General features: G+C 37.7%; 1 long non-coding RNA gene across 3 annotated transcripts; it reads left to right on the plus strand.

The window, feature by feature from the left end:
• Positions 1-2,997: 2,997 nt before the first annotated feature.
• LOC107771361 (uncharacterized) lies at positions 2,998-9,935 on the plus strand. 3 transcript variants are annotated; one of them, XR_012706584.1, is made up of 3 exons: positions 5,172-6,285; positions 6,429-8,243; positions 8,320-9,935. It is a non-coding gene; the product is annotated as an uncharacterized LOC107771361 (long non-coding RNA). The 3 variants fall into 3 exon arrangements; XR_001644813.2 differs by having other exon boundaries at positions 5,392-8,243; positions 8,320-9,196; positions 9,262-9,935; XR_001644812.2 differs by having other exon boundaries at positions 2,998-8,243.
• Positions 9,936-24,770: the final 14,835 nt, after the last annotated feature.

The following is a 24,770-nucleotide window of genomic DNA, read 5'->3' on the forward strand; positions in this document are numbered from 1 at the left end:
GCAAGTTAAATGAGACGGAGCGGCGTTACACAGTGCAAGAGAAGGAGATGACTGCTATTGTGCATTGCCTTCGTACATGGCGACATTATTTGCTTGGGTCGAGGTTCGTGGTCAAGACCGACAATGTAGCTACTAGCTACTTTCAGACGCAGAAGAAGCTCACCCCAAAACAGGCTCGGTGGCAGGATTTCTTGGCCGAATTTGATTATGTACTAGAGTATAAGCCGGGCAAAGGTAACGTTGTAGCCGATGCCTTGAGCCGAAAAGCCGAGCTTGCTGCAATCACTTCAACAAGATGGGACATTCGTGAGGCTATAAAAGAAGGCATGCAACACGATCCAGCAGCCAAACAACTTATCGAGTTAGCCAACCAGGGCAATACGAGACGTTTTTGGGTCGAAGACGGCCTACTACTTACCACAGGTCAGTGGGTCTACGTGCCTAAGTTTGGAGACATTAGACGGCGGATTATAAGGGAGAGTCATGACACAATGTGGGCTGGTCATCCAGGCCAACGTCGCACTAGGGCCTTGGTTGAGTCAGTCTACTATTGGCCACGCATGCAAGATGACATAGAGTGTTATGTGCAGACTTGTCTTGTCTGTCAACAGGACAAGGTTGAGCAACAAAAACCCGGAGGACTTTTGGAGCCACTACCAGTTGCAGAGCGTCCATGGGAGAGCGTGACTATGGACTTTATCACTTGCCTACCGAAGTCTGACGGTTATGGTACTATTATGGTAGTCGTGGATAGATTTTCCAAATATGCCACCTTCATGCCCGCCACACCAGGTTGCACCGCCAAGGAAGCCGCCAAGCTATTCTTTAAGAATGTGGTGAAGTATTGGGGCTTACCAAGGCATATTATCAGTGATCGAGACCCCCGTTTTACTGGGAACTTTTGGAGAGAATTATTCGATATACTTGGCACGGAACTGCACTTTTTCACTAGTTTCCACCCACAGACAGATGGACAAACGGAACGGGTCAATGCCTTACTAGAATGCTACTTGAGACATTATGTAAGCGTGCATCAGAAAGATTGGTCAAGGCTCCTAGACATCGCCCAATTCTCTTATAACTTGCAGCGGAGTGAGTCCACGGGACGGACACCATTTGAGCTAGCCACAGGCCAACAGCCACAAACTCCACATTCATTACCAGCCGCGTTCGAGGGAAAGAGTTTGGGGGCTTATCATATGGCTAAAGGATGGGAGGAGCAGCTTGACACTGCTAAGTCCTACTTGGATAAGGCAGCTAAGAAGATGAAGAAGTTTGCAGATCGTAAGCGGCGTCCCACAGACTATAGAGTTGGGGACATGGTCATGGTGAAGTTTAATCCAAGACAGTTTAAGGCACTACGAGGCATGCATCAGAATCTGATTCGCAAGTATGAGGGGCCATTTAAGATAGTCGCCAAGGTAGGCAAGATCTCATACAAGCTTGACATGCCATCATATCTTAAGATCTACCCTGTCTTCCATGCCAGCATGTTTAAGCCCTATCATGAAGACAATGATGATCCAAGTAGGGGCCAATCAAGTCGAGCGCCTATTACTATCACCGCCTCGCACGACCGGGAGATTGAGGCTATTATTGATTACCAGGCCAGGCGAAAACAAGGGCAAAAAGCCACCGCAATGTTCCTCGTCCATTGGAAGGGGCAATCACCGGAGGAGGCCACATGGGAACGTTATGAAGATTTATGGCAATTCAAAGATAAGATCCGAGAGTTTATGCAGCAACATTGCGCCGCGGTCGTCGCAACATTAGGTGGGGGAGAGTGTGATGACTCGCCATGTCATCATGCCACATAAGTGCCATTTGGCATATATTAATGCCATGTGGAAGCTTACATAGGAGGAATGCTTGCATTTGTGAGAAGATTCTAGAGAAGTATGGACATTTCCTTTGGAAGATCCTAGATGTTTATGGATTTGCTAGGAAAGTCCTTGGAATCTTCTAGGCTTGTAGAGAATTCTAGAGAAAGCCCTTATCTTGTAAATATTAAGGACTTGTGTAACAATTAATATTTGCACACTAGCCCCTAGGAGACTAGTATATAAAGGAGGCCATTCATTTGTAATTCATCAAGCAAACAATTCAAGTTCTCTCTAATATAAAGCTTCCATTAACAATTCTCTTGTGTTCTTTCTACCATTCTCTTAGCGATCTTGAGTGTAGTAAGGCTAACTTGGCATAACAAGAACGTGGGCAAATTGTCAAGTGCCGCACGTGTACTTAGTTAATTACTATGCGATTTAGAGCATTTATTTTTATTCCCTCCATTTCAAAATCGGCTCGTTCGTAACTTTTCCGTTAACCAAATGGCCCGGAAATGCCATTATTGACTAATGGAGCCAGTTTCTTCCTTTTAAAATCTCAAAGTAGCTTTTAAGGAAAAAAAAAGACCACATATAATTAAATACCTCCCACCCACTCGCTGTTTACCACCCCCCTCAAAATTTACTTTTAACTGTATCCCTTTATCATTTTCTACTCATTTTCTCTCATTTTCTCTCATCTATCTCGTAAAAAAAATCCCAAAGACGCTCTACTAGGGTTTTTTCTTACCCTTGACAAGTGGGCCGGGTGGGGCCCTAAACGGGCGAAACATGCCGGGCCCTAAACGGGCGAAACAGGCCGGTCTCATGTGCCACGGTCCTGGGCCGGTCCCGGTCCTTAAATAAATGGGCTAAACGTGTTTTTTGTAGGAACCGGTCTGGGATTGGGCCAACAAACTCATGGTCCCGGGCTAAATGGTTCGGGCCCGCGGTCCCAACGGGCTTAATGGGTCCAATGACTATGTAGTAATTTAAAAAAAAATATTAAATAGAAATTAGAGATAAAAAGATGTTAAAAACCATCTAAGGCAATGCCTTGTAATTTTATTATAGAATTATGACCTAATTTTTTAAATTCAAATATAAAGACAAAAATATTGTAAAAACATATTCAAAGCAACGCCTTGTAATTTTGTTATAGCAATAAAAAATATGACAATATCTTTCTTAGTCTTCATCTCCCCTATGGAATGAGCACAACAAGGTGCTAATACCACCATTGAGAAGAAAAAGGAACTAATCAAGAAGTGCCAAAATACAAGTTACATAATACATACTACTCCCTCCGTTCCAGTTTATGTGAACCTATTTCTTTTTTGGTCCGTTCCAAAATGAATGACTCCTTTCTAAATTTGGAAACAATTTAGCTTAAACTTCCAATTCTACCCTTAATGAAAAGTTTTTATAACCACACAATTACTCTGGACTCCTTTTTGACTTGTTTAGGACCACAAATTTCAAAATTTTTTATTTTTTCTTAAACTCCGTGTCCAGTCAAATAGATTCACATAAATTGGAACGGAGGGAGTAATTTTTTTTTAATACAAGTTACATGTTATCTCTTACAAACTTCATAAATCCTTCAAGGTTTGGAGGAAGTTCCGTTGGTGGTGGCGGAAAAGTAGTTTGGTCATCGCCGCTTCCATTATTGGGCGAAGCAACATCCTCAGCAAGTTCAGCTCATATTTCTTCGTAAGCTTCGTCTACCCCTGGTTGTGATTCAGCAAGTCCAAAATTTCTTCTTTCCGAACGGATCCAATCTTTGAAAAGTACTAATTTTTCCAAGCTAGCCCTCATAGACACTCTATGATTACCGATTTGAAGTCTTGCTTGACTGAAAGCGCTCTTCGATGCCACTGATGAAGCTTGAATAGTTAAAATATCTCGGGCCATCCTTGAAAGAACCGGAAAGTATTTTTCTTTGTTCTTCCACCATTGCACAATATTAAAGGTGCTGTCGGGATTCACTTCCTCAAGTTGCTATGACAAATAAACTTCAAGCTCATTTAGTTGTGAAAAATCATTACTACTAGAACCAAAAGAACCCTTAAACCCCGCCCAAACACTAAGTCCTCTTACTCCCGTAGTTATTTTAGAAGATTGAGAATCAGAAGAAGAAGAAATTGGAGCATTTGGTCTAGCATGATTTAATACAACTTGATAAGCATTATAAATAGTTTTAGCATTTGTTCTAATTGAGGCTATTGCTTCCGGAAGTTTAGGCAACTCATCATCTTCAAGTGCTAAGCCATTATAAACAGTTTCATATAAAAAATGAGGACCTCCTAATTTCATACAAGGATTTAACAAAGAAGCAACACCATAAATAGGGAGAATAAGAAAAAAATATTTTTAAAACTTTTTTCTCATTGAATCAATAGCAAGTTGATAAATTTCCCCATCCTATGAAAAATGAGCAAACAAAATTGCAAGTTCTGCAATATAAACTAAAAAGTTGGGGTTTGGTTCGGGGAGCCGGGGGCAGGGGAGGAGGAACAACAGTACCACTAGATTCGCCAGTCTTGGATTTTCCCTTATTCTTACTTTTACGAAAAAAATTTCTTAAAGAAGACATCTTAGTTAATCAAGTAATAGCAAATAAATAAAACAAACAAAACTATAATATTAAGACTTAAGAGTTGGAACGAGTTTACCGAATTGACGAACAACTTGTTGAAAATTGATTATCGTTGAAGACTTGAAGACCAATTCACCAACTTCACAATTTTTTCACAAATTGTAATAACCTCAATATGTTTTGACCATTTTTTGGAATAAAGTAAGCAATAGTAGCAACCTCACAATTTTTTCATTATTTTTTTTTGATAAAGTAAACAATTGTATCAAGTATAGAAGAAAATTAGAGAGAGATTTTGATAGATTGATATTGATTTTATAAGAAAATGAAAGAATGATGGGGGATTTATAGTAGAAAATAGGAAAATGTATAATAATAAAAAAATTTGGTGTTAAAATTAAGTTGGGTGTGGGGTTAAATGGCTAATTTTTAAATACCTAACGACTATTTTTTAAACCCCCAAAGACTTTTTTTTCAAAAGCCAAACGACACCTTTTTTTAAAAAAAGAATATCCATTGGGCTTGCCAAGGGACCAGTCCTAGTCTGGTCCCGGTCTCTTGGCGGGTCAAACGGGCCCGATCCTAACGGTTCCTAGCTAAGAATCGGCCTACGACACCGGCACGAGCCCATCTCTACCGGGCCAAATGGTCCCAGTCTGTTTAGCCCAATAAAGCCCGTGGTCCCGAGCCCGACCCACTTGACACCCTTGCTCTCTAATCTGGATCTAAGGAGAGGTTCGTTCACAGTCCACCCTGAAAGATCGATTTTTCTTGTCGATGTAACTATCTATTTTACTCTTCTTTTCTTTTAATCGTTGTTGTTTAGAGTTACTTTTGGTAGTAAAGGGATACATGCAGGGGTCATGTGTTTTTTCTTGATATTGTCACCATCCTAGCTCTAAAATATATTTTAATCTATAGTGTATAAAGAATGAGTCTTTGGCAGTACTCCCCCGCTATAGGTTGTGTACCTTTGCCCTTTTTATTCCATTTGTGCTTTATTTTGGTGGTCCCGAAATGGTACCCCTTTGTTAAACGTTTCTCATGTTTTACATGTCTCTTCTATGAAGGATGATTGAAGAAGTGGATAGAGTATTATTTTCAACTGTGAGGGTACTTTGGTAATTCGCCTCATTTGGTTTACACTAAAAGCTTGGTGCACACTTGGTATGATAATGTGTCCATATACTTAATTTTGATGACATATGTGAAGAGTTTACTACCAGGTTAGGTTTTACTGTTGTTAAACAGCTGTTGGTAACTGGACCTTCGGGTAATTATTATTTGGTTGAAGATAATTCTGGAATTAGGGCTCTCTAGTGCTTATTTTCTCAGCAGTTTAAGGTGATAAACTTCTTTGCCGTAGATGAGTCTGAACTGAGTTTCTGCCCCAAACATAATCCATCATACTGAAGTTGATCCTGTAACTGTTGGTGTTGGTTCTGACTGTGAATATAGTGCTGGTGAAGATGCTTTTTCTGATTCAGATCATGGTGAATATGATGAAGGTAAGCTTGAAAGTATTAGACTGGAAAAAAGAAGAGTGGTTAGTGATCGACTGGAAAATTTTAAGATTTTGGACCTTTAAGAATATTGATGAAGCAAGGCAGTTCATGAAGTTTTATGCAATGGCAAATAACAAGAAGTTGACTGTTCTCAAGATGAAGGTTGTGAATATGTGTCCCTTTGTGTGTCACATATCCAGGGATGGTAGGTCAGAAAATTTTAAAATCAAAATATTGAAATCAGAACATACTTGTGAGGATTGTTTTCAAAATCCTATGGCTTGTCAGTCTACAATAGCTACATATTTTAAGAAGCAAGTACAAAATAATCCAAAGTCTTCTATCAAGGACATGAGAGGTGATGTTGGGCATATTTCGATATGTGTTAGATGTTACTTTACTCATGTTTTAACCGCTTTTTGATGCTATTTGATTTTTAAAATGCCCAACATGGTTTAATTATTAATTTTATGACTAATTGAGTTGTGTGTGATGATTTAGGGTGTTTGTAGTGCAAAATTATGAAAAAAAGGTGCTCTAGCTAGAGGAAGAGGGGTTGGATGCGTCGCATTCAATCTAGAAAAAAAAATCAGATTTTGTGCACCCTTAGCAGTGAAGTCGGCCCATAGCATCCGCACCTGGGCAAAGCTGAGATGGAGGAACAAAGGAGCATGCGAAGCTGAGAAGTGGAGGACGAGGTGGATACGACGCATCCACCCCAGCATCAATCCCTGAAGCTGATTTGGATTAGAAATAGGAGCACTTTGGCCCACGACTTTTGTACGCAATATATAAGCCAAAAACGCCTCTTTTAGGTCATCTAACATATTGGGATCCACCCTAGCATGCGAAGCTGAGAAGTGGAGGACGAGGTGGATGCGACGCATCCACCCCAGCATCAATCCCTGAAGATAATTTGGATTAGAAATAGGAGAACTTTGGCCCACGACTTTTGTACGCAATATATAAGCCAAAAATGCCTCTTTTAGGTCATCTAACATATTGGGAAGGGGGAAAAAGCCACGACAAAGCTTGGGAACCACGGAATTCATCTTGAGTTCTTATTTTTCCTTCTTTTATTGATTTTTATGCACTCTTGTGAATTTTTTGATAATTGCATGAATATGAGTGGCTAAGAACTCTATTATTCTAGGGTCATGGGTATACATGAATGTTGACGTTTGAAGTTTAATTTGACAAAGTTGATTTTATCATATTGGGTTATTTATTTAATTCTATTTTTAATTAATTTGCTGAGTAGCTAACAGTGAATTACTATCTACGAATCTAGAGTTGAACTCGAAAGTGAAAATTCTAGATTATATATAGCATTAAATAAAGCAAGTTCTTGAACCCGGGCATCTGGGAACAGATTCGCAATTAGGATAGAAATATACCTAATTGTCTTGCTCGGTTGAAATACAGGAAGTGTAAAGGCATTCTTGTTAATCTTAATTCTATAAACATATAGGCATTAAGTTAGCTTGAATAGGCGAGTAAGAACTCAACAGATTCTTATGAGTAGTATCAACCCTGTCAATCAACAATCTAGATAAATCAATTAATTATTTTAAGCTAAGAATGCAACATGATTGTTAGATAACCCGTGACCCTGGAATATTATCTCCTATTGATTGTTATTCGAAATCATTTAAGTGTTGTGGTTGATCTCTAGTATTTCATTACTTGATAGTTTTTAGGTAGTAAATTAGAAAATTATCTATTTATTGAGAAATCGCTTGAATCGATAAGTTATTTGAGTTTGAGTTAGTCAAAAGTTAATCATAAGTCTTCGTGGGAACGATACTCTACTCACTACTATATTACTTGACGACCACGTATACTTGCGTTAGTGTGTTTGATCGCAACAAGAGGACAGTTGGAAACTGATTTCAGATTGAATGTGTCAAAATCCAAGTTAAAAAGAGCTAAGACAATTGCTCTTACTACTATGGACATGAACTTATGAAGTCAAATCCAGGGTCTGATGTTGTAATTAGTATTTTCAAAGATGCACTTGAAATGGGTATAAGGAGGTTCCTAAGAATGTATATTTGGTTCTATGTTATGAAGCAAGGATGAAAAGGTGGTTTAAGACCACTAATTGGGTTAGGTGGGACTTTCTTGAAGGGAAAGTGTAAGGGTCAACTATTGGTGGCTATGGGACAAGACTCTATGAACCATTTTTATCCACTAGCTTGGGCAGTGCTGGACAAAGAAACTAGCAGGACTTGGAACTGGTTTCTTCAGTTGTTGAAGGCTTCTTTGGACTTGAATAATGGGCAGGGTGTGACATTCATTTCTGATATGCAAAAGGTAAATAATTTTTATTTGTTGCTTTCTTGTTTATCTTTTTCATTTTTTATTGTTTCTGACTTTATGAAAATTGCAGGGACTGCTAGATGCTGTACAAACTGTACTTCCAAATGCCAACCATAGGTACTGTATGAGACATATTGAAGCTAATTGAACTAAGAGGGGGAGGAGTGACCAAGAAAAAAAAGTAATGCGGTGGTGTTCTTGGAGTACTTATGAGGAGGAATTCAAAGATATGTTGAGGCTTTTAGGATCAGAGGATGTAGAGTCAGCTAAGGATCTACTTAAATATCCTCGGGTGGCTTGGTGTAGGGCATATTTTGATACTTAGTGCAAGAATCTAATGGTTGATAATAATTTCACTGAGTCCTTCAATAATTGGATACTATAAGCTAGGCAGAAACCAATAATCAAAATGTTGGAGGATATAAGGGTGAAAGTTATGAATATGTTGGGGAACAATGAAAATAAAGTAAGGACTTGGATTTCTAATTTCAGTCCACAATGTATGAGGCTCTATAATGATTACAGAGTAATAGCAAACAGTTGTGTAGTTGAATTCAATTGAGATTTTGAGGAGAATAGGCATACTGTGAATCTGCAACAGAAGAGGTGTTGAGTGGCATACCTTGCCCTCATGCAATCAAGGCAATGAATCACAATAAAGATGACCCTTTAACTGGTGTTCATTGGTGGCATAGCAGAGATGCTTATATGCTGACATATAAGCATAAGTTACAGCCTGTTAGGGGTCCTAAATTCTGGAAAGTTGATCCTGCTCAAGCTATGGAGCCCCTAGAGATTGTCAAAATAGTTGGTCGACCTAAAGTGAGAAATAGGGAACCTGATGCAGCATTAAAGAGGAAGGGTGAATGGAGCTTCTCAAGAAGGGGACATTAATAGCATGCAGCAAGTGTGGTGAATACAACCATAATGCAAGGGGTTGTTGTAAGGTATTTTTTTTTTAATTTTAGTCTTTTGAAGTATATACTTAGCTTGTAATTTACTTGGTTTATAGGACAATGTTGTTGGACAAAGGTCAAAATCAAATAGCAACCAAACTAGACATAGTTCAACACCTGTTCCTGATGCATCTGAGTTAGAGGCTGCAACACAATAATCTGAGCAGTACGAATTTGAAACACAAGCTACACAACGATCCACAGCCTATGGTCCTGAGGTGAGGAATGAGGAAGATCCAGCATTGAGGCCAAAGGTTATTTCTGAGACACAAACAAGGCTTTTACCTCGGATGACTCAACGCACTGCAACTGGGACTAGGAGAATCCCTTTTACAGGAGATAGTACTGGGGTAGCAACACCAAAAAACCTACCATTTTCACCAACCAAGAGTACATGGAAGGGAAAGGCATCAATGACTACAAGCCAACTGGAAGGCGGAGAAGCAAGGAAGAAAAGGGCGAAGATGACGACTAAAAAAGGGGTGCATCTTGCTGATCCATAAGTTTTACTTTAGGTTGTTAGGACTCTTTAAGTGTTTATGAAATTTAATCAGAGGTGGTTATGGGATTCGGATTTGAGATAATATTTTTGGTCTGTAATGACAACTTTGTGTGTTTTGTTGCCAACCACAAGTTAGGTCTTTTGTGGCTGGTTAACCACCTTATGGTTAAACTCTTTTTTGCTTGTCATGCCACCTAATGCGTTGATTATGAATGACGTTGATTTTCTAATGTGTTGTGTTATTGCTATTTACTTCTTGTGTTGTGTTAAATTTAAGCTGAGTTGAATGACTACTTTTATGAAAGCAATATGCTTGCTTGAGTTTAATTTCGTAAGCTGAGCAGTATTTGTGAAAGTATCACTCCAGGTCTATACTCCTGGGCTTGTTATATGTGGTCATGATAACATTGGCAGGGATGGGCAGTAAAATATTTGTTTGCTTTCATAGACGGTTGCAAGAAATTTCACTTTCTTTAATGAGCTTGTCTTTTTTTCATTGTATAATGTCTTCCTTTTCCATCATTTTTTTTCCTTTAAAATGAAGATACAAAATTAATCTATTATGATTAGCAAACTGTTGAATTGTGGTTGATTGATTCCGCAGATAGACCGATTATTAAAGCACAATGATCACGATAAAATTCCAAAAATCCCGTTAGAAAGAAGATAAACTTGGTACGCATTAACATATAAAATAAGAACTAATTTTATTCCACCAACAATATGTCTTTACATTACATAATTATATGTGGTCCTTTTTATGTGGGTAAAATGGTGAGTGACTGGGAGGTATTTAATTATATATGGTCTTTTTTATATTTAAAAATTACTTTGAGATTTTAAAGGGAGAAATTGGCTCCGTTAGTCAATAATGGCATTTCTGGGCCGTTTGGTTAACGGGAGGGTTACGAACGAGCCGATTTTGAAACGGTGGGTATAAATGCTCTAAATCGCATACATTAGGGCTATCTATGGACCTTTGCCTTTTTTTAAAAACGAAAAAGGGTAAAAAAATCCCCTCTATTATACAAAAAGGATCATATATGTCATCCATTATATTTTCAGTATATTATTACCTCTGACGTTACAAATTTGGTGCAAAAATACTCTTCCTCCAAGTCCTCCACCACGGCCAACACCATCCAACGTGGCCTAATATTGAACGCCACATCATATGCCACCTCATCGTCCTAATCCAATTTTAATTGCAACCCTCTCCTCCCCCCCCCCCACTTTTCCCACCACCACTTCCCCATTATCAACTACCACCACCCCTATCAGCTCTTTCAGAGGTTCCTCCTCTTTCCATGGTAATTTTATTCTTCTTATAAGCTAATAGTTCGTGTCTTTTATTTGTAATTATAGTATATGGTTACTGAAAATTTGGCTATTTGCTACTATATTCTTTCACTCTCTAATTATTTTTGCTCGTTTTGACATTAGTTTTGCACAAATATTGATCTAAGTTTTAGCCTTATTGGTTGTAGAATTAGAAAAGCTCTGATTCAGCAGCCAAGCAAAGGGAATGACTGCTGCGTGGTTCAATTTACTAGAATATTTTTTTTGTATTTGCAAAAATTGAAGTGAAGAAATTTAGTGTATCTAAGATTTGATACATTTGTAACCATATTCTTCCTTAAAAGGCCATAGATAAGGACTAGGTGCTGAACTGTTCACCGCTTGCGGCACCATGGATGATGCACAAAGCTCTTTATTTTTTTCCCTTACATATTATGAGTATAAATTGGGTAGGGGCTAAGTCTCTTATTTGTTTTTTATTTGAATTATGTGATGGTGTTATAAAATAAAAACAATTTAGTAAAATATGAACAAGACATGTTGTTATGAAATAAAAGCAATTTAGTAAAACATGAACAAGAAATAGAGATAGAGAGAAGGAAGAGATTTTCTTCTTCAATTGTGTGTATTTTTCTATCTATTACAAGGCCTTTATATATGCATAAAAAGTGAAGAAAAATATGTCATTGAATATGTCATTAAGCATAGAAATATGTCATTGAATATGTCATTAAGCATTTGAGAAGATCATGGACGAAGAGTAGACATCCACCATAATTTGATTTTTCTTATAACACTCCTCCTTGTATGTCCATAGATAATGTACCTCGTTAAAACCTTATTAGAAAAAAAAAATCCTATGGGAAAAAAAAATTCTAGTGAGGGAAAAAGAGTACACATATTTAGAAATACGCCTTTTGGTTGCCTCGTTAAAAACCTTGCAAGGAAAACCCAGTAGGACAAAACCTTGTAAGGGAAAAAGAGTACAACGCGTATTAACTCCCCCTGATGAGAGCATCAATTCACATCCTTGAGCCTTCGCATCCCAATCTTGTACACTAGTTTCTTGAAGGTTGACGTCGGTAGAGATTTGGTGAACAAATCAGCCATATTATCACTTGAACGGATCTGTTGCACATTGATATCACCATTCTTTTGAAGATCATGTGTAAGAAATAACTTTGGTGAAATGTGCTTTGTCCTATCCCATTTTATAAATCCTCCCTTCAACTGGGATATGCATGCTGCATTATCTTCATACAAAATTATGGGTAGTTTGTCACACTTCAAACCATATTTGTCTCGAATAAGGTGTATTATAGACCTCAACCATACACATTCTCGATTTACTTCATGAATAGCAATTATCTCATCATGATTAGATGAAGTAGTCACGATTGATTGCTTAGTCGATCTCCAAGATATGACAGTGCCTCCATATGTAAACACATAGCCTGTTTGAGATCGAACCTTTTGTGGGTCATATAAATACCCAGCATCGGCATAACCAATAAGATCGGGACTGTAATCATTTTCATAAAATAATCCCATACCGATAGTCCCTTTTAGATACTGCAATATGTGTTTGATTCCATTCCAATGTCTCCTTGTAGGAGCAGAGCTATATCTTGTTAAGACATTAACTGAAAAAGTTATGTCATACCTTGTAATATTAGAAAGATACATTAGTGCACCAATTACACTAAGATATGGTACGTCGGGACCAAGAAGCTCTTCATTATTTTCATGAGGTCGGAATGGATGTGCTTTATCCATATAAAATCGCTTTAAAATTATTTTAGTGTATGTTGATTGATGGACAAAAATTCCATCTTTCATATACTCAATTTGTAGACCAAGACAAAATTTTGTCTTTCCAAGATTTCATTACAAATTCTTTCTTTAGATAGTCTACTACTTTAGGAAGCTCTACTACTTTAGGAAGCTCCCTAGGAGTTCCAATGATATTTAAATCATCAACATACACGGTGATTATAACAAATTTAGATCCAGATCTTTTTATAAAGATACAAGGACAAATTGAATCATTCCTGTACCCTTCTTTCAACAGGTACTCACTCAGACGATTATACCACATGTGCCCTAATTGTTTCAATCCCTATATGGATTTTTGAAGCTTTATTTAATAAATTACTTGGAAACCTTAATATGCTTCAGAACAATTTAAATCCTTCAATGATTTCCATTATACGCATATCACGTTTTTCTTGTATTGCCAGATTAAAACATGAAATGGCGACCCCACCAAAGGAGAACATGTCTCTATATAATCAATGCCAGAATATTTGCAAATCTTCTTGTGACACAAGTCATCTTTATGTCTATCGACTTGACCTTTTTTTTTTGCACAAGAACACATTTATACCTCAACTGGCTTTATACTTTCAGGTATTGGGACTATCCATCCAACTTCATATTTTTCATGTGAAATCAATTTTCATTGCGTATTTTTCATTTGGCCAATTATTTATCTGTCCAAATTTCATGACAGATTTGAGCTCAAGATCCTCGTCAATATTAATAATATTGAGCGCTACATTATATTAACAATATCGTCGACGATCATTTTATATCGGTTCTACTATTATTCAATAAAGACATAACTTATTGAGATCTCTTTATCTTATTATTTTCAGGTACCTGAGCCTCTCCCATGAGGTCTTATGAAGTGTTATGTCGTGGTGCTCTTCTAGAGCACTTGCCTCCTTATTATGACTATCTTGAACATTTGCTCCTCTCCTTCTTCAAGGAGTTTTATCTTTGGTACCGATTAGTCTATTATGCTTTATGCATGCCATGGACTCTATTCATTATGGACTTTATTTTATTTGGAGCATTAGCAGCTGAATATAACATTTAGCTTTGGGTCAGCAAATACGCCCGACAATATTTTGCAAATGAATTATCACTTGAACTTCAAGTTCACATTTTCTCGTACGAGGATCTCGATGTACTCATAATAATTCATTACATGCATTACTTTTTCAGCTGCCCATTTTCTCCCCCTATTGTTGGGATCACCAACACATATCCCTAGCCTTATTTGGGGATCCATCTTTGTGCACTGTGGTGGAACAATTAAATCATATAACACATTCATATTTGTAGATGGAAATTATTTGGTTTCTGACCCTGAACCGATTGTGATAGGCAGAACTTATCATAACTTGGCTAGATGCTTACAAGTGCTGTTGTATATTAAATAATACATCAAATACCAAATTTTATTTTGGCAATTTTGTTCTCATAACCAATGGTTTAGATATAATTGGAGGCATACAATTTCTACTAAACCAACTTGGATTTAAACCAGTATTATCAAGATAAATCATCATAATTTATATTCTGGAACTGTGCTCTAATAATTTGAGCAATCAATCTTGCAAAAGCCAAACTACAAGTTGATAACAAATGCACATGTGACCATAAAATAGATGCATCTATGAAAATCATATAATAGTAAACGGTCCACATGGAAGGTGACTGGGCCCATATATTTATCACCTTTTATTCGTTCCAGAAATCAAGGGATTCAATCCCTAACCTTAACTGGTATATCATGAGAATAAGCAGCACAAGAGAATTCTTGAAGAATCTTATATTTCTTCAATATATGCCAATGTAATTCTCAATTAATTTTTTTTCGCATCATAATTGAATCGGTCATGCCAACTAATATTTATTTCAGTAAACCTCTAGTTTACTTGTGGCTTGTGATTGCATCATCATGCTTATACTTGTGTAGTACAAATAAAAGAAAAGTCATGTAACCTTTCATATTTACCCGGTATGATTATAGTAATATAAAGATATTCAATCTTCTTTTCATTTATAGTCTCAATATGCCAACCACTTTGGTTAATATATTTGTAAATCAAAATATTTCTTTTGAGACTTACTACAATATTAATGTTATGAACAATTTCATTCATCCGGGTAGTAACAAATTAGTTCTTTCAGAGCTCTTAACTGTTTTTGTACTACAAGATCTTTTGTCACACCATCTATATAATGAATGTTTCATTCACAAAGAGAATCATATCATAATAATTGTAATGTTCAAAATCATCACAAGCAAAATAATTTTTTTTGCTTTAATTTTGCTTTTAATAACTTTCATAAGGCATGACAAAATATATTTTGGCGTATCATATGCATGCGACCAATGATATATTTATGTAACTACACAATAATATTCATTATCTTTCTTTGTCTCAAACCTCCCTTAGAGGTGAGTTGTAGTATTTATCCAACTATGCACAAGTACATTATTATGCATAATCTTTATCATATATATATTTTCACATTCACTTTCAGGAATGAGTATGCAATCTCAATGTTTATCACAAGTCACATTCTCTTCAAAGAATTTCTCCCTTTTTATAATTACCATAGTGATAACTATTATTATTTTGGCCTTTCGCACGCCCACATTCATTGGTCAACCACTTGTCTTTATTTAGACTTATCATGCACTGCTATCACATTCACTTCAAGAATGGAGCAAATCAAGTGGGACAAGCTTCATGCTTTTTCATGAAAATTACATTATTTTTTCTTTAGTTATTATTATTATCAATATGGTGCATTAGGACTCAAACCCAATGCCTTACCCATATAAAGGCATGCTAGGCCATAATGCGTTGGAACTTGAATCCAACGTCTTTTCATCAACATAGTGCGTTGGGACTTGAACCCATTATTTTACCCTCAAACTTTGGCATAATGGGCCAAAATTCACTAGGACTCGCACTCGAACCTTTAAAATATTATTACTTCATAATTATAGGCATAAGTAAATTAACTTTCAAGAAGATATATATAACTATTTCAATCTTGAAACAGTTCCTTTGCAACAAAAATGCTAGTTAGGATATATGCCATGTTGTTTTCAAATGATACAATCACTTTTATATTTTAATAAATTAATTAGGGGAAAGGGTGTAGATAACCTATAACCACTTATATTTCAAAGACTATCAGAACTTCACCAAAAAAATCTAATACGGAGGAATGAGCCTTATGTTTCCAGCAAAAATATTTAAGGCTTAATACATAACTGTGACTATTATAAATTATAACTATAATGAGTTTATATTGATTGTATATTCGAATGCCAAATTTGTAAGGTACTGTAAAATCGCCTACATATTTGATAATTTTGCTTTCAATGAAATACATCATGTGATGGTAAAAATATTATTACTAAATTACCTTAATAATTATCTATCATAGTATGTAAAAGGTTAGAACATATATATACGTTAGAATATTATCTTTGTCCTATAAGAGATGTAGCAAATAAAGACATACCTTTCCACTTCTTTATTTCACTGGATACAATTGGAAAAAATATTTTTACTAAACACTGCACATAAAGTTAATGCAAAGATATGAAAATATGAATGGGTTTAGATGGATGTAAAACTTATCTTTGTATTATCATCCAAGACATTTTTCATTGTACTTGATCTCATTGTCTGCTTATAACTTACATAGTCTTGACATAGAAGATTATGAAATGAGCAATTCGTGCTGATAACATGTTATAAAATAAAAACAATTTAGTAAACCATGAACAAGACATGTTGTTATGAAATAAAAACAATTTAGTAAAACATGAACAAGAAATAGAGATAGAGAGAAGGAAGAGATTTTCTTCTTCAATTGTGTGTATTTTTCTATCTATTACAAGGCCTTTATATAGGCATAAAAAGTGAAGAAAAATATGTCATTGAATATGTCATTAAGCATAGAAATATGTCATTGAATATGTCATTAAGCATTTGAGAAGATCATGGAGGAAGAGTAGACATCCACCATAATTTGATTTTTCTTATAACAGATGGGAATTTATTAGAATTTTTTAATATTATAGGCTGAAATGAATTACAGAAAAGAGAAGAGTTCTGGAAGGTGAGGTCCTTGTTGTGAACCCACACGTTGAATTCCTTTTCTAGTTATGCTTTGTTGGGTAAATTGTAGCGGGGCTAGTTTTACTGGGCAACTGTGCAGGAAGAGTTGCTAATGCAAACTTAACCTTTAAATTTTGTGACGAAAATGTGGCATTAATTTAGATGCCCATTAAAATTATTGGAGTATATGGTATTGGGTGGATTCGAACCCAGTTGGGGGGATGGTGGAAGAAGTGATAGAAGGGGGTTAAAATAGAATTGGGGCAACGAGGTGGCATGCCACATGGCGTCCACATCATTAAAGTGTTAGGCCATATAGCATGGTGTGGCCATGGTGGAGGACTTAACGGAGGGAGGGTATCTTTGCACCAAATTTGTAACGTTGGGGGTAATAATAGACCGAAAGTATAACAGATGGCATATATCATCCTTTTTGTATAGTAAAAAAGTATTTTTGTCCTTTTTCCGTTTTAAAAAATGTTTCGAGAAAATGGTCTTACACCAGAATTTTAAAGTACATTGGACATGATTTTATTCGATTGCCAGAATTTTGAAGCATCACAAATTCCAATAGTCACAAAAATGTTACAGTATTGTGGCTGAAAATTCGGATGATTCATCGGGATTTGTGTCACGACCTGAAATTCACCTAGTCGTGATGGCACCTAAACCAACCCGTCAGGTAAGCCAATTAACCACTAACCAATTCTAATAACAATTAAATAAGCAATTAAGTAAAGAAATATCTGAATCTCATACATTCCCCAATGACTAGTAGTACAAATCATGAGTTTCTAAGAATGGAGTTTACAAAGCTGAAATGAAGTAAATACATCATCTGTTTTAAAAGTACATAAACAGAGTTTTATAGATCTAAGGCTACCATGAACATGAGGCAACTACAACCGAAACACAGGTACATCTTCAATTCCGGATCCCGCCGATCACATCAACGTCAACAGTCAATATCTGCACGCAAGGTGCAGAAGTGTAGTATGAGTACAACCGACCCCATGTACTCAATTTGTAACAAATCTAACCTTAGGTTGAAAGTAGTGACGAGCTAGAACAAAGGTCGGGTCCAATACCAATATCCCAGAACAATTCATAACAACATAGTATAAGTAATAAAAGGAGTATCTCAGAAATAAAATGTTCAGCTCGTTCACTGTTCCAGAAAAGTAGGCATGCTTCTCAAGTATTTCAGTGAAAACTCAAATCTTTTACCGAAATTTGCCAATATGAGTAAGTTTGAAAACTGTGATTTTTCCCAAAACTCCTTTCAACAATAAATAAGATATTTTATTTTCCTTTCAAATAGCAAGTGTAAGATGTCTCTCTATGCCCATATGTCAAAATGTATAAGAAGTCACAAATGACATGATACTATACAACATGAGAAAAAATGCATATCTATTCCTGTATGTCAAGTGTGCATGCCAAATGCGATGCAAATCAGTGATAAAGACCATATGCATACTCTTAGAGTATCAATTCACTCAGTCCTCCCAGTCACTCAGTCCTCCCAATCACTCAGTCCTCCTAGTCACCCGACACTCGGCACTCGCACTCAGTAGGTACCTGCGCTCACTCAGGGTGTGTACATACTCCAGAGGGGCTCCTTCAGCTCAAGCGCTATATCAAGCCAATCATGACATAAAATCAATGAAACATACTGCAGCGTGCAACCCGATCCCATAAATATCCTCACAATCAGGCCCTCGGCCTTACTCAGTCATCAACCTCTCCAGTCTCTCGGGCTCGCAATGTCATGAAATATCAGCCCAAAATAATGATGTGATGTACCAATATGTAGCAACAGAGACTGAGGTATGATATGAAATGAATGAACATGACTGAGTATGAAATCGCAATGTAAGCAAATAACTCAACAACAGTAACAACCTCAATGGGTCCCAACAGAGTAAGCACGTAGCCTATGCATGGTTTCTAACATGGATCAGAGCTCAATAGTTCTAGTACGTAGATTTCATGGTTACAGATATGATTAGGTAGCTACACAGTACCAAATAAATAACGGAATTACAACTTACATGGTGCACACTCACACACCCGTCACCTAGTATGTGCGCCACTTCAACACCAATCGTATAACACGTAATTCAGGGTTTTATATCCTCAGCACAAAGTTTAGAAGTGTTACTTACTTCGAATAAGACGAATCCAAATATCGAGCAAGTCAAGCAATGCTCCAAAAATGCCATCCCGCGCGTTCCGACCTCCGAACGGCTCGAAACTAACCAAAAAAACTCAAGTACATCAAACAATGCTGAAGGAACCAATCCCGATCGAAAAGATCAAATCTTGAATCAAAAGCCCAAAATGGCCAAAAGCCTAACCCGGGTCTGCACCTCGGAACCCGATAAAATTTACAAAATACAACAACCCATTCAATTACGAGTCCAACCATACTAGTTTCACTCAAATCCGACTCCAAATCGATGTTCAAAACTCAAAAATTCACATTATGAAACTTTAGGCTAAAACCCCCAATTTCTCTTTAAAATTCATCAACCAATAGCCAAAATTGAAGATATATTCATGGAATAAGATCAAAACCAAGTTTAGAACACTTACCCCAATCCTTGTGATGAAAATTGCTCCAAAAGTCACCTTAATCCGAGCTTGGAAATGTTAAAATGAAGCCAAAATCGCGAATCCTTGTATTTATCATTCTGCCTAGCACTTTCGCATATGCGGTTAAAAATATCGCATCTGTGACCTTCACATTTGCGGAAAAACTTCGCTTCTGCGAAAATTAGCCTTGCCCAGCAACCCTCGCACCTGCGGTATTAAACTCCGCATCTGCGAAGACCCTCGCACCTGCGCTTCCACTCGACGCATCTGCACATCCGCACCCGCACCCTTTTCTCCGCTCATGCGGGCCTCCTCATCCAGCTCTCATCCCGCTTCTGCGACTGCATTGTCGCTTTTACGACCATCACACCTGGGCAAACCAACCGCAGGTGCGGTCACACCGGAACCAGCAACAACCGGCAATAACAACATGAAGAAAAATGATCGAAAATCAATCTGAAACACGCCCGAGCCCTTCGGGACCCCATCCGAACATACCAACAAGTTCCATAACATAACAGGGACCTACTCGAGGCCTCAAAACATACATAACAACATCGAAATGACGATTCACACCTAAATTCAAACTTGATGAACTTTGAACTTTTCAACTTCAATAACTTGTGCCGAAACATAACAAATCATCCCGGAATGAACCCAAAATTTTCACACAAGTCCCAAATGACAAAATGAAGCTATTCCAATTCCCGGAATCACAATCCGAATTCGATATCAAAATGTCCACTCCTGGTCAAACTTTCCAAAAATCCAACTTCCGCCATTTCAAGCCAAATTCCACTATGGACCTCCAAATCACAATCCGAACGCACTCCTAAGTTCAAAATCACCCAACGGACCTACTAGAGCCATCAAAACTCCGTTCCGGGTTCAAATTCACAAAAAGTCAAACTTGGTCAACTCTCCCAATTTAAAGCTTCAACAATGAAATCCATTCTTCCAATTCGATTTCGAATAACCTGAAAATTAAAATCGACAATTCACATAAGTCATAATACATCATACGGAGCTACTCATGCCCGTAAACTACCGAGCGAAGTGTAAATGCTCAAAACGACCGGTTGGGTCGTTACATTCCCCCCCACTTAAATATACGTTCGTCCTCGAACGTGTCCATAGTTGTTCCCAAAGTCATCAAACCGTCATGTAACCTTACCATGCATATACCTGGGGGTGATCTCACGTCACCCTATCCCATATAGGTCTGATAACACAACATAACTTAGATTTCCTTAATTCAACTTAGCCCATAAGCCTTAGAATCCAATTTCCAAAATTCGAAACTTTCTATAAGATCAGAATCTCACATCAACATTCTGTATAAGTCTGAACAAGCTGTATCAAGCCATATCCATAACCCAATATGTAATCACATGATATACCGCATAACTCAAATACTTATAGCAATGATTTCTAATCACAACAGTTGTCCAAAATAACCCAATTCCGGTAATAAACCTCATGTCAAAACAAACCTCGTCCTAAAACCTTCGTACACTGCCGATGATGAAAGAAACACGCAAAAAATCATAACCATTCATCATACCAACAAGTCATGGAGCTCCCCCTACTTTAACAAGAACTATAGCCAATTCCTAAGCCGACTTCCGATATTATCCTTCCAAATATACCGCAATCAAATCCGATAGCACCCATCCTAGATCCGACGACTTCATCTTATCAAATGCCAACTACTCTACTGACACGCAACCCAATACTACCCAAAGCCACAAACCGTGCAATCCATGCACCAATAAGCAACAATCCAAATGTACTCAATCACGAAAATGACTCAAACAAGAGGACTGTCCCGCAAGCTCAACGAGTACCACAACGCAATGCTAAGAACCCATCACACACCGTAGAACCATAACACACGAATCTAACACAAAGGATCATATCTCAACATAACTCTGCCGCAATGCGCGACCCCATCCAAACACTAGCCCATATGAGATACCTCGAGCTACCATGCTCAAAATCAATAACCACGCACAATTTGACATCAAGTACCCAAAGTGCATTACCATAACGACGGAGAAGTCAATGACACAATGCCACCCAAAACTCAAAAGGACATAACCAATACGCAATCAATCATGCATCACACAAATACCCATCTCGCGCAAATTCCGCTATAAGGCCCCCATAGAACTGCACCATGTGTGCATATAACCAACGAATCACAACTCCTCGTAGCATAGAAGAGTAAATCACAGAACATATCAGAACAAGAATAAGTTCAACACCAGCCGAATGGCACATCCCTCAATAATAGCAGTACGGAGTCGACCAGTCTGACCCGGTGTAGAATAAACATACTTATTGGGCTTATCAATGAACCCCAAATCAACTCTGACCACCCACAATAAATAAATAACCTTCCAAAGGTCCACAATGACTGAATCATAACACTTACTATCATCTGGCTAGCTCTGGCCATAACTTCACAGCCCACAACCACGAAATAATCTGCTCCTGAAAACTCCCGGTTTCCAAATCCATAGAACACATGAATCACCATTTCTGATTCCATCTCCACCGTTCGAATGTCTAACACATCTCTCATACACGATCATCCCACGAGGAATACTTTCTAAAATTCTTCCGTGCCACTTAGAAAAATTTGAATATCAGTAGTGGATCAACCAGGAGAGTGCCGTAGTACTAGTGAAGTATCCATAAATCAAAACACATTGCCCCTTCTGAAATGTATACTCTCATCAAGCCATACCAAATAGTAATATCATTTACCTAGTCATCTGAAACCGTCCATGCTGCCTAAGAATTTTATGACCTTCCCTTTAAAACTGAACTGTGATCTCGCTTATGTAAATCTCAATCCTACACAACACATCGCATATACCATGCCATCATATGAAAAATACGAGAACCTCATAGTCCACTCCGAGTCACAAACAACTACATACTCAATTAGCCAAGGACCTTCAATTTGACTTCATCCAGGAGAAATTCACTATATACTGCATGCTCCTCATGCTAGTAGGAAATATACTTATCGAACCATGGTAGAAACCATTGAGAACTCTCCAAAGTCCATCTGCACATAACCAAGCTATCAGAACCGAATCTCTCTAACTCAACCCAGCCACGCAGGTCGCCAAACCTAAGAGCATTGCCACGAAACACCTGTAGAGACTAGCCACATCATAAGTACCCAAAAAACCGATTATATCCATTACTGTGCTGATCCAACCTACTACCAAGTTGTCCTAACTCTTCGAGTTCTTTCCGAATAACCTTCAACTTTATAGTTCTCCTCGCCATAATACCACGATCCTCAACCAAAACTCACCATACAAGAGACCCTAATATAAAACCACAACGTCCTAAGGCCTATAAACCACTAACTTCCCTTTTAAGCACCCTAAAGCACTACAACCGAGATACCCACTCTAAAGAGACCTTATGTGAACCTAAAACTGTTTCCTTCACCTTTTTGATACCGAAATGCATAATCCACAATGATATAAAAATGCCACAAGTTTTGACACCGTCCAATGCAAATATCAGATCCTAGCCATAAACCAATCCGAAATTCTCAATTGCTACATATAATTCTTGAATCCATTAGAACTATTCTCGAGAGTCATCCACTCTGCTCAAATCTCAATTGCACTGCCCCAAACGGGCCAAATGACTGGTGCCCCATTGGCACAACGACACCCAAAGGAGTAACCCCATCTTAACGCGACCAAGCAAATTCCTACTCCATTCATACTACATCCTTCACGAATAACCACTCAATCATTCCATGATTCCCATATACCCATAGAGTGTAATACAACCCGTATCCAGAAATCCCCTTACTCGAGTCATCCTCAATATTAACCCCTGTAGTCATAATTGATTCACCTGTATACCTCAAACTGAAACCAATTCAACACATAATCGTGCAATCAACTCGTCGATAGCAAACTTCCCCACTTAGCTCAAAGCCATAGAACAAAATAATCGATAACATTACGATACCCATACTCTATTACTGCCAAAATCCCACACTGAAATTCAACTAAATCCTTCGTAAGCTCATGTAACACAAACTATATAATACCTCAAATTGTCTGCAAATCTCACATTCATCCTCGTGGTAGTCAGGTCAACTGTTACAACGGAACCAAACTCAAATCGCACAAATATACCCCGCTGGTAGAAACGAAAGCCTCCACACAACATTATAAAAATCACATATCCGTAGATTACCTCGCAGGTTATAACCCACCTGCTTAGCCTCAAACCGACATCTCTTGATACCCTTTCATAGCCACAACTACTAAGAAATCACTTAATCTCCCTGAGTCTGATCTCGACAATAAGACATGAGAACTTATTTCGTTCTAACATTAAGCAACAGAAAGGATCCTTCAATGCACTCATACTCGAGACTGTACATCACATCAAAACAAAATCAAGCACCCAATGGCTCCTCCTTTACATTTCAAGGAAACAATTCTCGTCGCATTCAAAGCGTCATATCACATCCCGCAGTCACATCATACTCATCACAAAGCCATTCTACCGCCCATTGAGCCACAAATTCCACTCATAGGAACACTACCGGACGTATAAGTCCAAAAGCACGTGCTCACACAATCAAAATCTCTGTGCTCAAGCTACAGTCAAAACCTGGCCTCCAGACTGGCCCATTATCAGCACACAGAAATCACATCTTGCACCTCGTTCATAGAATCACAAGCTGGTGATGCACAACTGATACCGAGCGCTCGTGTGTGCATGCGAATGCGTGGAAGGAATTCAAAGATTATGTCTCAAGCTGAAGCAATTCTGCATGATAAGGAAAGAAAGATGGGAAATATATATCCTAAATGCTCGGTAGCCTCTCAAAGATAGGTATGGACGTCATCATACCGATCTACAAGACTCTACAAGACACTTGCTCATGACTTGTAGAACCTATGAACCTAGGGCTCAGATACCAACTTGTCACGACCCAAAATCCACCTAGTCGTGATGGCACCTAACCCAACCCATCAGGTAAGCCAATTAACCACTAAACAGTTCTAATAATAATTAAATAAGTAATTAAGTAAAGAAATATCTGAATCTGATACATTCCCTAAGAACTGGTAGTACAAATCATGAGCTTCTAAGAATGGAGTTTACAAAGCTGAAATGAAGTAAATACATCATCTGTTTGAAAAGTACATAAACAGAATTTTATAGATCTAAG

Source organism: Nicotiana tabacum, chromosome 24 (genome assembly GCF_000715075.1).
Source record: "Nicotiana tabacum cultivar K326 chromosome 24, ASM71507v2, whole genome shotgun sequence".
Lineage (NCBI taxonomy): Eukaryota > Viridiplantae > Streptophyta > Magnoliopsida > Solanales > Solanaceae > Nicotiana > Nicotiana tabacum.